We start from the raw sequence: 14,361 nt of genomic DNA on the forward strand, positions 1-14,361 counted from the left end.
ATTTTGGGCCAGGAAAAACTTAATTGATACATCTATTTTGGAAATGTGGCTTTTTCACAGGGAATCTTTTCACTTTCTCTTGCTATAAGACTTTTCCCCAATAAAATTCCAGCTTGGAAAAACCCCATCAAACCCTAGATGAAAGAAGTTTGATATGGCATTTTTGGTCATTAAGAAAGATGTTTTATATGGCCTTACACACAGGTTCTTCTGCAAATGTTTTAAAAGGTCTCAGTGATATTAGATAGCCCTTTGAAACTTAGGAGGGGTCCATTGCTGGTGGCTCATGATTGTAATCCTAGCACTCAAGAGGCTGAGATATGGAAGGTTATGTTTCAAGGTCAGCCCAAACCAAAAGTGTCTTCAAGACCTTATTTCTAAAACAACTAAGAAAAAAGCAGTAATTGAGGCATGGATCAAGTGGTAGAGCACCAGTGGAGCAAGCAAATAAGTCAGTGTGACATTTTGAGTTCAAACTCTGGTACCAGAAAAAAACACACACACAGAAAATAAGTCACAAACTAACAAGTAAATAATACAATATAAAACAAAAAAATGTCAAGGTAGCTGAGCAAAACAGAATGGAATCCCATAAACCAAATATTCTGCCAGGTAAAGAAGATGCAGAATAGTTCCTCAGAGTAAGTGGTAAAGAGATTATCAATGAGGTAGTTTCTAGAGTTGTTTGGAGAAAATTCTTTGGTGATAGACACGTGTGAATAGTTGACAAAGCTAAAAGGGCATTCTAGGATTTTAAGTTTTGTGGTGAACAGTGGGCTTTATTTAGAACTATATAGGACAAAATCTATGGTGTGGCTGAAGATATTTGCAAGATGGTGTGTGGCAGAGGTGATGTGAAAGGAATGAAGTTTGTCAGAGAATGAACTGTTTGTGACTTTGAGACTATTATACTACGGAGGCCTCTCAGCAAACAGTCTTTTAGGAGTCCTGGTAATAATGTTTCTATTTTGTTATCCTTTACAATGGTGTACACAACAAAAACATGCACAGCTGCTAAGAGGAAATAATAAACAATATTGTTTTACTGTAAGGTTGGTTTCTTTTAACTTAATGTCCGCATTCTTGGCTAATGAGCTTCTTTAAGACCCAGAAAGGCTACAAATCAAAGAAAGATTGGACAAATGGGACTGCATCAATCTGCAGAGATTCTGCACCGCAAAGGACATAGCTCGCCCACAGACTGGGAGAAGATCTTTACCGGACATTCAACAGACAAAGGCCTCATCTCTAAAATATATGCAGAACTAAAAAATTACCTTCTTCCGAAACAAAACCGCAAAGAACCAATAGCCCCCTCATCAAGTGGGCTAAAGACTTACAAAGAAACTTCTCTGATGAGGAAATGAGAATGGCCAAGAGACATATGAAAAAATGCTCTACATCACTGGCCATAAAGGAAATGCAAATCAAAACAACATTGAGATTCCATCTCACCCCAGCAAGAATGTCATATATCAAGAAAACTAATAATAACAATTGTTGGAGGGGATGTGGCCAAAAGGGAACCCTACTTCATTGTTGGTGGGAATGTAAACTGGTTCAGCCACTCTGGCAAGCAGTATGGAGATTCCTCAGAAGGCTAAATATAGAACTCCCCTATGAGCCAGAAGCCCCACTTTTGGGTATCTATCCAAAAGACCACAAACAAAATCACAGTAATGCCACCAGCACAACAATGTTCATCGCAGCACAATTTGTCATAGCGAGAATCTGGAACCAACCCAGATGCCCCTCAGTAGACGAATGGATCAAGAAAATGTGGTACATATACACAATGGAATTTTATGCCTCTATCAGAAAGAATGACATTGTCCCATTTGTAAGGAAATGGAAGGACTTGGAAAAAGTTATACTAAGTGAAGTGAGCCAGACCCAAAGAAACATGGACTCTATGGTCTCCCTTATTGGGAATAATTAGTACACCTAGGTTTAGGCAGGTAATAGCAAAGCATCACAAGGCCCAATAGCTATATACTTATGAACACATAAGATGATGCTAAGTGAAATGAACTCCATGTTATGGAAACAATTGTTATATCACAGTTGTAACTACTTTCAATGTCCCATGTGTATCTGTAGCTTCTATTTTTGGTGATGTTCTTGTATCACCTTCCTGTGGTTGTACCTACACTATCTCTGTAATCTTATCTGAGTATATTGGAAACCGTGTTTACTGGTATTGGAAGTAGGAAATTCAAAGGGAATACCAAATTTGAGAGACACAGGGTAAAAAAGAGAAACAACTACAAAAGCAATACTTGCAAAACTGTTTGGTGTAAGTGAACTGAACACCTCCGGGAGGGGGGAAGGGAAAGGGGGAGGAGGGAGGGGGGGATGAGGGACAAGGTAACAAACAGTACAAGAAATGTATCCAATGCCTAACGTATGAAAATGTAACCTATCTGTACATCAGTTTGATAATAAACATTTGAAAGAAGAAAAAAAAACAAAAAAAATAATCTTGTAATTTAACAGGAAAAATTTTAACCTGGATGAAGTTAGAAGTCAAAATCATCCTACCACAGTTGGCTAACATCTAGATTCATTTCAAATTTTGGTCTGTTGTCTTGTGTCCAGATTTTGAGTGTAACTAATCTGGTTTGACCAAAATCATAATTTCTAGTGTTTCTTTTTAAGTAGAAATCTTCAAGTATGCACTTCTCTAATCACCTGGGAAAATTTGGTAGCCCTAATTGATTATATTTAAGGCAGCAGGAATGGTTTTGCAAACTCAAGTTCAGTTCCATACACGTATTTTCCAACTTCTCAGGGACCACTCCATATACTAAAGTGCATATACTCTCTTCTTTTAATACATGTTGGTTAACTTGCATTCTTCTTTCTTCTTTCATTTTATATAGGCTTTCCAACCTGTGGGAACAACAGGATCTTTTCCTGTTAGCACATAGACAAGAGGGAAACAAGGAATGATGTAGGTTCCAAGATATTTAGACTGGTCAAACTGTTCCAAGGCACAGCCACCTGCTGTTTTTAATCATTAACGAGGCTGTCAGTTGCTCTAATCTGGGAGATGAACCAAAAGAATGGTTTTGATTTTAATTTAATTTAAAAATCAGCTTATTGAAACAAAAATGCCTCCAGCTTGTAAGTCAGGTTGAACTGTTGATAAACTAAAGCAAAGATGCAGAAGCTGAACTATTCATATGCAAAAATAGACCATTTTATTAAAGTTGGGAGGTTTTTATTACCATCACTAGCTAGAAATTAAGTCCTTTTACAATATACAATAGACAATGCTGCATATACACATCTATCTCTTTTTTTTCTGGAAGAGAAACTGATGCAAATAAAGCTTAAAAATTTTATTAATGTCAAGACATGAATTAAGGGCAAAGTCCAGAGTAAAGCCCAAAGTGCAAATTCTATTGCTCAATTCAATGCCTATCAAACTGTACATTTTAGAAATGTTGAGTTCTTTATTAAGTATGAGTTTTTGCATATTGGGCGAATTTTCTTAGTGGTGAAATGAAAATTTAGAAATATACTGTCTGTGCACAAAGGGAGGCTTTCTTTGTTTTCTTTTTTTGTGCTGTTCCTCGATCTTGAACTCTGGGCCTGGGAGCTGTCCCTAAGCTTCTTTTGCTCAAGGCATGAGCTCTACCACTAGACCCACCACACCACTTATGATTTTAAAAAATTTTTAATTTTATTTTCAAGATGATGTACAGAGGGGTTACATTTACATGCATAAGGTAGTGAGTACATTTCTTATCAAACTTGATACCTCCTCCCTCGTTTTTCTCCCACCTTCCCCAATCCCCCTACCCAGAAGTTGTACACTTAGTTTACAACATATTATCTTGCAAGTGGAGATAAGAGTCTCACAGAGTTTCCTTCTGGGCTGGCTTCTATGATTGCAGACATGAGCCAGTGGCACCCAGCTCACAAAGGGAGTTTTAAAGATTTAAAGCAGGCTTTTTTTCCTGTGCCAACTGTCAGTCTAGAAGGGTTTGTTATGCCTTTCTGAGCTTCACCACTTTCAGACTTGATTGATGTCAGCTGAAATGGAAGGCAAAGAAAACCTTCCACGTATGTTTTATTAGCATCAGTTAGCTACACAGTGGGGAGGGTTCATTTTGAAGCATTCATATATGCATACAGTATACCTTGATCACACTCACTCCCTCTATCGCCCTTTATCATTCTTCCCTTTTTGTTCCTGAACCACTCTTAACAGGCTTCATAGTTCCATTTTCAGACATATACACAAAGTATTTTGAGTGTATTCACCCTCACTCACCCTATTTGTATTTTCCCATCACATTAGTACAAACTTTCATTTTTTTAAATTTTATTATCAAGGTGATGTACAGAGGGGTTACAGTTACATAAGTAAGGCAGTAAGGAATTTCTTGTCAAATTTGTTACTCCCTCCTTCGTTTTTCTCCCACTTTCTCCCTGAAGTTGTAAAGTTCATTTCTGACATATTGTCTTGTGAGTATCGATGTTGCATTGGTTTGCCCTTTGTCCTTTGTCTCACCATTTTGTTGTTCCCCTTCCCACCCCTAATTCAGAGAAACATACCAAAATCCAGGGCACCAGCAGCAAATATAATGACATCAGGGGATAAAACATAGGGGGAAAAAAGCGAAAGAAAAAACTTCACATAGTACATTAAAAGCAAGAACTGCAAAGAAAAACCTGGAACTAACCCAAACCTTCATTTTTCGTTGTAGAAAACATTACCTTACTGTTCGTCCCTAGTTAGCTGAAGGGAGGATATATGGACTCATACCATCCTTCTGCTACCTTAGCACCTCCTGAATTCAGCTGATAATCTATGTAGCTAATTAGTGCAAACAGACTGAGCTGTTGGAACTGACACCAGGACACCACTATTCCAAACTATCAATCTCTTATTAAAGCCTTTTGGTATTGCCTTTGTGATGCTCATTAGAAATCCATAAAATATTTGCTCTGTACCTCTGGTTTAAAATATAATTTGCAAAGAAACACAGTTCATTTTAAGGCTTTTGTTAATATAGTGTTTTCCTTCTTGATGAAAAATAACTGACTTGTTATTTAAGTAAAGTTTAGGTGATTAATCTGAAATGTTCTGGCAATTAAAGTGCCAGAAAAGTTACTTTAAAGCCACTTTTGGTAAGATGTAGAATGTTCTCCAGATTCTGGTGGTACTGGAGTGGGTGCAACTTTGTGTATTGATGTTTTGATGGTATCCATTTCTCAGCTAGAGTTGCAGCCCTGCCTGCCAACTGCTTATTTGCCTTCAGGACTAAATTCCTCTTGATTGCTTCAGACGGGTAGAGGTGTGTTTTGCTTCCTTTCCATGGGATGATGAGCTGAGGAATGAGTATGGTACACTTGGGAGGAGGAAATGTTTCCTAAGTCTAGAGCTGTTTAGCTAAAAATGATAGCTTATCAAATAGGCCCACCCAACATTCAAACTACTATCATTTGCATGATGAAGATAGAGGAGCAGCATTCTTGACTGCTTCTCATTCTCATCCCACTCCCTCTTTGATCTTTCAAGCACGTCGAGGTGTGTCATTAAACAAAGAGGATGATACATGTTTGAAGCATCTTGGATCCATGTGTTCAGTCTGTCCTTTTTGTTAATCTGTCTATAGCACTTCTTGTTCCTTACTTCTTTTTTATTTATTTGAAATAAAAATCACCTAAAACAAATTATTTCCATGGTCATAGAGGATAGAATCTCTAGATGAAGTATTGGCTGTCTATTAAATGAGATTTGTAAAGTTAGACAGTGTTTGATTTAGAAAGGGATGTATCTTCCAGAGATGTATTATTAATCATATAGGATCCTTTAGAGCTTAAAATAACTGTGAGAAATTCAGGCACAGAACCTATTTTTCTACTTGTAACATTACTAAAAATCCTTCAGTATCTTAGCTTTATACTTTTATCTATATAGAATATTTAAAGTCTTGAAAAGTACCTGAAATCATTGTGATAGGGAATATATGTTATATAGTGTTTATCCCTTCCAGCAACACAAATTTGGAAACAAGTATATAATTTGGAAAAATATGAACAAAAATGAATGGCCGCTATTTAAACTGAGGACTCATTTCAGAATCTTAGCAGATTGAGAAGTGTTCACAAAATTAGGAAAAAGTAATTAGATGAATGATGTAAAATAAAAATATTTATGGTTAAAGCTAAGATTGGCAGGAACCCAGGGGTATAATTCAAACTTGCTTTAATATATACTTTGTTGCTAATCTTCATAGTAATACCAAAGAGTTTTGCTTTTCATTGGAGTGGGCTCCAACTAATATGAACCAATCCTAATGAGTCAGTACAAATATTTTTACATTAAAATATTATATTCAGGACTTGGCATTGATAGTGTTCCTGTAAACCCAAAGGCAAGCAGAACACCATAGTGGCCAAGAATAGAAACTTGGAAATTGACAAATTTAAGTTCCATCTTCACTTTTATCATTGCATGACTATTGACTTCAGTAAAATTGCTTATTTTTTTTAACTCTATTTTCTCATTTACAAATGTCAAGGTGGTTGTGAGATGACCCAGGCAAATTTCCTGGTACATAGTAAGTGTTCAAAACAGAAAGTAGATGGAGTTAGTGATGCATATAATTTGAATGGTTTCAGTGTCCCCACCACTCAAACTCCACTCATCTGCTGTGGTCATCTGATCCCATTAACAGTGAATGAGAAATTTCATAGTTCATACTCCCAGCATCTCATGAGGAAAAGCAATGGATTTATGCAGATTAATACTAAGTTCTAAGTTGCAGATGGTTACTATCGGATTGTTTCCAAGTTTGAAATTTGGTGGAGATTTGGAAGTAATTTACAGAAAGGGCATGCCAAGCAACAGTGTAAGTTTTCCCAGTGCTATCAATATCTAGAGGAACATAGGAATAATTTTCATTTGATTTATTCATTGTGAGATGTTTCTTAGAAAGTTGCCTTCACTATGAAATACAATTATTTGAATCAGCCGAGATTCTGGTTTGAGAAGTCATAGGATGTCTGCAAGAGTTTGATGAGTGGATTATAGTCCTCTAACTAGTAAAATGCACATATTCTTAAGCACTTACGAGGCCAGAAAAGTTCTGGTTCTTTTCTGATAATGTTGACTCTATTTTGCTTTCCCCATATCATGAAATGCACACCCCAAGTCGCAGAGCGTGTATAGCTCTTGGCTGTTCTCCCTGCCTTGTCTCATTGCTCTTAAATGGATAATGGGTGGAAGACATCACTTGATTCTTTTGATGTTGTTGTTCCCACCTCATGCTTAGGCTTTCATGAAAAACAAATAAGAAAATGGTACTGTTCGGTTCTAGTTTTTCTGTTAAAAGTCACCCTGTGAGGGATATCCTCTATTCCTTTTTTTCCCTAACAACAGACTGAAAAATGCCCAGCTCCTACCTGAAAGGTTTCATCTCTTTGCCATATGAATGAGATCAAGGAAGGTCCATGGGGACACTGCCATCTGAAAAAATGATGGGAATTTGTGTGCCTTTGGATTTTTGTCTCTTTTGTGGTGAAAAAACTGAATGTATTAATGACTCAAAAAGAAAATCTCAGCCACAGCCCCTTGCAAAATGTTCTCTATATAAATCCCAGGAGAGAGACACTCGAATACACATTGGATAAATGGATTTTTTTTACCCCTGCCTTGCTTTAGAACTTTGTGCCTTGTATAAATACACATTAGGTGGCTCACCTTCACTGGTTATAGGATAGTTAATTGAACTGACATGCTATGTTTTTGTGGCATAAAATATTTGGTCTTGGGAAAGAACTGTGACATCTTTGTGTTTGTAAACATCCAAATGGAAAGAAGAGAGGGAAAGACAGAGGCCAATAAAAAATGTGCAATTAGAGATATGAAAAGGAATTCAGAGCACAAAGATAAGCACAATGTTTTAGAAAAAAGTCAGATTCATTGTGAAATTACAATTTCTTTCATTGTTTGAAGATAGCATTCCACAATCAATGTAATTAGAAGTATGTAACTTTTGCCTTCTAAGAATCCAAATCCGATGAAAAATAGTGAAAATATAGTCCTTAAAACATTTTTTTTTTTTGGCCAGTCCTGGGCCTTGGACCCAGGGCCTGAGCACTGTCCCTGGCTTCTTCCCGCTCAAGGCTAGCTCTCCGCCACTTGAGTCACAGCGCCGCTTCTGGCCGTTTTTTTTTTCTGTATATGTGGTGCTGGGGAATCGAACCTAGGGCCTCGTGTATCCGAGGCAGGCACTCTTGCCACTAGGCTATATCCCCAGCCCCCCTTAAAACATTTTAATCTATGTGGCCCAGAGGGATATGAGAACTGTAATATTTTCTATATAAGTATCATACATCCTTGATAAGTCACTAACCTCTGAAAATCTCTGTTCTTATGTTTGTAGGTGGGGTGATTGAAATTTCTTCCTCCCTATTCATATTTTTATTAGTGTGTATTCATTGTCAGTGTGAAGGGTTTCATTGTATCATTTCCATACATATATATTACTTTGACTATACTTACCTCCTGTATTACTTTCTTATCCCTACTCTGACACACCATTTTTAATCTTTCTGCATTAAAAAATTATTGTCAAGGTGATGTACAGAGGGATTACAGTTATATAATAAGGTAATGAGTACATTTCTTGTCAAACTTGTTACCTTCTTTCTGTATTTTTAATTTTTTTTCACATCAGACAGGTAATGTGCCCATGTGATAACAAGGCTTGAGGGAGGCACATGTCATGCAAGAGGATAAAGACTCAATCATCATGCTTATGAACTGGAAAATAATCTGTATTTTTTAGTTTAAAAACATTTTTAAGATAACATACATATCTGTAACATGGAGGGTTTTATTGTGATATTCCAATTGCTCCCCTTGTCAAACAGAATTTGGTGGGTTTTATTTTGATATACATACACACACACATAAATGATAATGTATATGTAACATCCTTCGATTGTCTTCACTCTTCAGTTCTCCCCTCTTTCTTGTCTCCCTTCCTTCAAATCCCTCTTTTACATTCGCATTCTATTATATTTCTATGTGGATCTCACCTTTTCTTAGGACAATATAATTGTGAATCAGTTCTTTTTTTCCTCTGTGACCTTTTCCTTCTTGGCTGGTTGACCTGAGCACTGTCATGGTAGCATGAGCTCATTTGGCAGCAAGAACACTAATCTGAGTGTTTGGAGCTCAGGTCAGTGAGGTTCTCATTGCATTACACACATTAAGAGCTGTGGGACCATCAGCAGGTTACTTGACTGTTCTGTCTATGGGCTTTTCTCCTCCCAAATGGGATATATTGGTAATATTTTCTTTGCAGGAACATTGTAAGGATTAAATGAAACAAAAATTATAAAATATTTAGTATTGTGTATATGTAGGTCTTCAAAATGGAATTTGCACAATGATATCCTTCCTCATCACATTTCTTTTTCACTTTGAAATCATAGACCAAATTTAAGCTCTATAAATAGTCTTTTGTGATCAATATTTTATTTGTTCTGATCTCTTCTTATTTGTCTCTCTTCAACAACTTCTATGAATGGCTTATATTATGTGAATTCGATTTTTGTATATTTTTAAAATGGATCATGGAGGAGTTGATAGTTTGACTTCTAAGTTTCTTTTATTTTAATGTTGGGTTCTTGGCACAACCTTTTCAAATTCCTAAGCACATAGCCATTTGCCAATGGATCTGTAATGAGTGACATATTCAAATTAACAGATGGTATGGTGTGCTTACTTTGAGGGGTAATTGCTCTTTCATCATAATTTCCTCCCTTTGGCTTTCCTTCCATGGAAGCTGCTCAATGGCAATGTCATAAAGCTTGGGGTAAAAATCAAACTGAAGCTGCAGGTCACTTGTCTATCTAAAAATTACAGTTAGACTAAGTTCTCTTGAAATTCTACCAAGGGAGGGGCTTTTAACCCTGGTATTAGGGACCAAATAAATCTTATGGACAGAATGAACTTAATCCTCTATTCTTCCTTTCCCGAGTGTGATGGCTATTTCTAGTCCATATGTCTCCACTTCCCTTAAACAAAATCAAGGAGATTCATTCCTGGCTTAATGGGTTATACTTCTTTAACCCTCTAAGCCAAATCTCATGTCGTTTCTTCAGTGGAGCCAGTTGTGAAGTGATAATTTAATGCCATCTCTCCTTCCTCTTCCTCCTGCCTGTCTACATACTTTTTCTGATACTTCTTATTTATTTCTTTCTCCAAACCTTTCCTTTTCAGCTCAACTTTATTCCACCCTCATTCCTTCTAGGGACAAATCCCATTTATTATTATTGTTGTTGTTGTTGTTTTACAGAAAACAGGTGTTTTCAATTGAAAATGAAAAATTTCACTATCAGTGTTTTGATTGGTTGTCATTAGTTCAGAATTGCTCTGTTGAAGTTTTTTTTTTTTTTTTTTTTGCTGGGATGGTACTGAGGATTAAACTCAGAGTTTGGCATGTGATAGGCAGGCACTCATCATTTGAACTAATGTACCTACCTTTTTTGAATTAATTTTTAAGATGGGGCCTTGTTTTTATGCCTGGGACAGTGTGGACTGAGGTCTTCTTATTTGTACTTCCCATCTTGCTGTGATGACAGGTACACACACTCTGCCTAGCAATTGATTGAGATTGACTTTCATAGTCATAGTGATTCTGCTTCCCAAGCAGCTCGGGTAACAGACTTGATCCACCTTGCTCACTTCCCCTTATTGAATATTTTACAGCTTTAAAAAAAATTCCATACAGTTGCCTTCTTTACTACTTTATCCCTCTTCCCATTTATCTCTTCGCATGCTACTATGCATGAATAAGATCTGTAGTGACCAAGTGTTGATAAAAGAATGTCTCTAAACACTACCAAACAACAGATCTACCCCATTCTATGGATACTGAGAGTGAAATGATGCATGGATCTAAAGACAGTATTTCCCTGGTGCATTATATAAAACCTAAAGGCTGGTTGACTAGCAGCAAGTTTTCACTGATGGTATGGAAGGGATGACTCAAGTATGAAAGAAATGTTGCTTAGGGAAAGTATTGCAGAAAATAGCAGTGAAGGCAGAAAGGTCAGGTAGTCAGAAGAATTAGTATGAGATGGACTGAAACAACTGATGTGCCAATGTAGCCCAAGGGGTGTTGGAAATCTGATTGTTAGTCACAGGTTTTGAATTGTAAAACTCCTCCCTTGGTGGCAAAGGAAATGAGAATGAAAAACTGGAGAAGCTAGCTTGTGTTAAACATTCTGAACTTCTTCCTTCCTTTTGGCTTTTGCTGGCATAAATTTACCTCAACTATGTTTTCAAGTGTGTATTTTCGTGGTAGCGGTCCTCTTTTCCTTGTACACACAATTCATGTTCTCCTTTTCCTTCTCCCTCACTGAACCAGCTATTTCTGAATAGTTTGCAATTTCAACTTAATTAGGTCTTTCCCCTAAATGAAGAACACAGCTGTTTCCCCTCTGATGCTTTAGCAGCTGCCTTTGACTTTCCCCAAATGGAACAATTAGCTCTTTCCTTTGATTTTTTTAAACTGGCCATTAGTTCAGGACTACTAGCCTATTTCCTGTGTGATAAAACTATCAAATCCCTTAGCCAGAGTAGCTTCAATTTGCTTTTGTGACCCTTTCACACGTTGGGAGCCTTAATTTACATGAGGTATGGGATTTATCAGTCTTTCAGAGCCTCATTTGCCTTATCACCAGTGATTCCATTGTTCAGCCTTTTAAGAAGCTTATCTATGAAGAGAATCTACTCTGATGTCCCTGATGCAGTTTTGGTGGAAAAATAAAGGATAAAAAGTCCTAAATATATTTTTCCCTGAATTAAGTGGCCCTCATTTGTCATAAATTCTCCCCTTTGATTTCTAAATGGCCCTTTTGGCTATCTTTATGATTTAGTTGTATGTAACTGTATTTAAAAAACTGTTGTTTTTCTTTCTCTAGGTGCTTTGATTTTATCTACCTCTCTGGTCTGGTCTCTAATTTTATAATTCTACTTCCTTTGGTAATTCTTATCATATCTTCCCCTTACTTTCCACTCCGACTCTCCTTTCACATTATTCTCTCTATTTATCAATCAAAAGCATTCTGTGCTGTCAGTTTAGCTAGCACTGCCTTTCCAAATGTGTGTGGTGTAGCCTCTTTTTGCTTCCCCACCCCAAGTGCCTCATTCAATTTAATTCCACATACTTAGCATATTAGGCATCTTGTCAATATTTCCTGTCTGAGGCCTATTTTTAAAAAATTTGAATTTATTCTGCATGTGTGGTTTTGTTTCCCATTAAGTGATGAAATCTGTAACAGAGTTACAAATAGCTTTGTGCCTAGGAGGAAATCAAAGCACAGAGTGAGAAGGGATTTCTCACATTCTCAGAAGGTGTATACAAGGACTAGTCCTTAGCACAACTGTGCTTTTGTGTCTATCTGCCTGCACCTTCTCTTACTCAGAGGCCAAGCAATCAGCCTTAATCCTTCCACTCAGGGTCCTATGTTCCCACTCTTTGCTCTCTCCTACTTTATGCATAAAAATTATGAGTTCCATGTTGTGTTTCTCCAAGGTACCAATTATTTCAAGGGACCAGTTAAACAAACTCTTCTTGCTTTCCATGTAGCATTTGCATCTTAATGTAGAAATAATCAAAAAAGAATAATGTTGGTATTTAGGTTACCAAAGCAGCCTGATGGGGTGGCATTCTTCTAAGACAAAGTTTTTCCTATGTTCTTTTCTTTCATATCTTTATAGTAGTAGTTGACTTCATGGTCTAAGGCTAAGGCCAACTTGGACTCCATCTATTCGCAAGGGTTAGAGCTTTGGATAGATAAGAATCTCTGGAACAACCTCCAAACCAAGGGGTAGGTCTATGCCCCTCCCTAGCAATAAACAGTCCTATCCTGTTGATAAAAAAAAAGAATCCCTAATGTGTGTTGAATTCTTCATTTGTATCAGGCATTTTTTAGATCCATTTACATACATTTCTTCTTTTCATCATTCCTACAATATCATGAGTTCACTGTTACTAGTCTTGTCTTATGGATGGGGGAACAAAACAGGGCCTGGTTACTTTAAGTAACTTCCATAGGACCAGGCTGCTATGTGTTGGAGCTGGAGAGCCACTCTCTCTCCAGGGTCCATGGTCTTAGGAACGAAATGGTACCCTTGCACATGTATACTTTACTGAGGAGCTGACTCCAGATGTGCTGCTAGGGAGTGAGGCACAGATTAAGTTTTAAATTGCTCCAGTAAATGTGATCGATACCTCATTCTTTCTTGAAATAAGTTTGCCTTGAGCAGAGTGCTACAGCAGAAATGTTTACACCCTAAAAGTTAGCAGTGCTAAAATGTTCTACACTAGTCCATATGACTTTAGGCTCTCAGTAGAGATGATTGCCAAATACTTTAGCTCAAGCATGAACTCTATCTTTTCTGTACTTCATTTGTTCATGGGGCTTCAGGGAGGATCTTTTTCTTATTGCTGGTGGTGGTGAGCAGGAATATGATAGACTCAAGGCAGGGGTTCTTTGGAAAGCAGGCTCACTCATAATCTCAAGGTTAAGACTGACTAGAAACCCTGCCTTGCTTAAGCAGTGTCAGTATCTTCACCATGTCACTTTTGAAAGTAACAGTGCACTACACTGCATTTTGAAGGGGATGGTTGTATTTCCCATCAATACTGCTTTCCCTTCTGGATTACATTTTTATTGGCTTCTTATTTACTATTAGTTAGAAAGCTCCACATTTGTGGGATGCTGCAATCATGGTAATAAACATTGTTTGTAAGGAGAAATTTTATTCTCTTTCACACCTTTACCCCAACACTAGGAATTTAATACATTTATTTATTCTTCATTGAATAAATAGGATTAAATTAAGAATGGAGCAGGGAGAAGTCACAGTCTTCTTTGCATGATTTTCAGGGACTGCATAGTTCCAGCTGTGTAAACATGATTGCAGAACTTAGGTATTGTCTAGTGGGGGAGGATTGCAATTTGGGAGAGGCACACTGTGGCTGGCATGAAGCCAGACATTCTTCCACCCACTGCAGTCCACACCCTGAGGTGTCGGCTTGATCAGCTTCTAGAATCAGAAGTGAAGATGGGACAGCTGGAGTTAATTACACTGTTTTATAACTGCTTATCAGTAGGGGATGAGAACTAGGCAAGGTTTAGGGATATCTAAAATCATATCCTCATGATCTTTAGTTGTGGCAGTAGGAAACAAAGAAATGGAAGAATTAGACAAAAAAGCAACACAAAATATTAAATACGACATGAACAAATCCAACACATATACTTTTAAAATTGGAGCTGCATTTATATTACATTTGGTTCTCTGTGTTGTCACTGGAA

General features: G+C 37.2%; 1 protein-coding gene and 1 non-coding gene across 4 annotated transcripts in view; one reads left to right on the forward strand and one right to left on the reverse strand.

The window, feature by feature from the left end:
* Pcdh19 (protocadherin 19) overlaps window positions 1-14,361 on the forward strand; it is a 113,321-nt gene that overhangs the window by 74,054 nt on the left and 24,906 nt on the right. The window lies entirely within an intron of this gene.
* On the reverse strand, window positions 8,694-8,797 carry LOC125344440. The gene has a single exon (XR_007209552.1). It is a non-coding gene; the product is annotated as a small nucleolar RNA U13 (small nucleolar RNA).

The sequence above is a fragment of the Perognathus longimembris genome, chromosome 28 (genome assembly GCF_023159225.1).
Source record: "Perognathus longimembris pacificus isolate PPM17 chromosome 28, ASM2315922v1, whole genome shotgun sequence".
Taxonomy (NCBI): domain Eukaryota; kingdom Metazoa; phylum Chordata; class Mammalia; order Rodentia; family Heteromyidae; genus Perognathus; species Perognathus longimembris.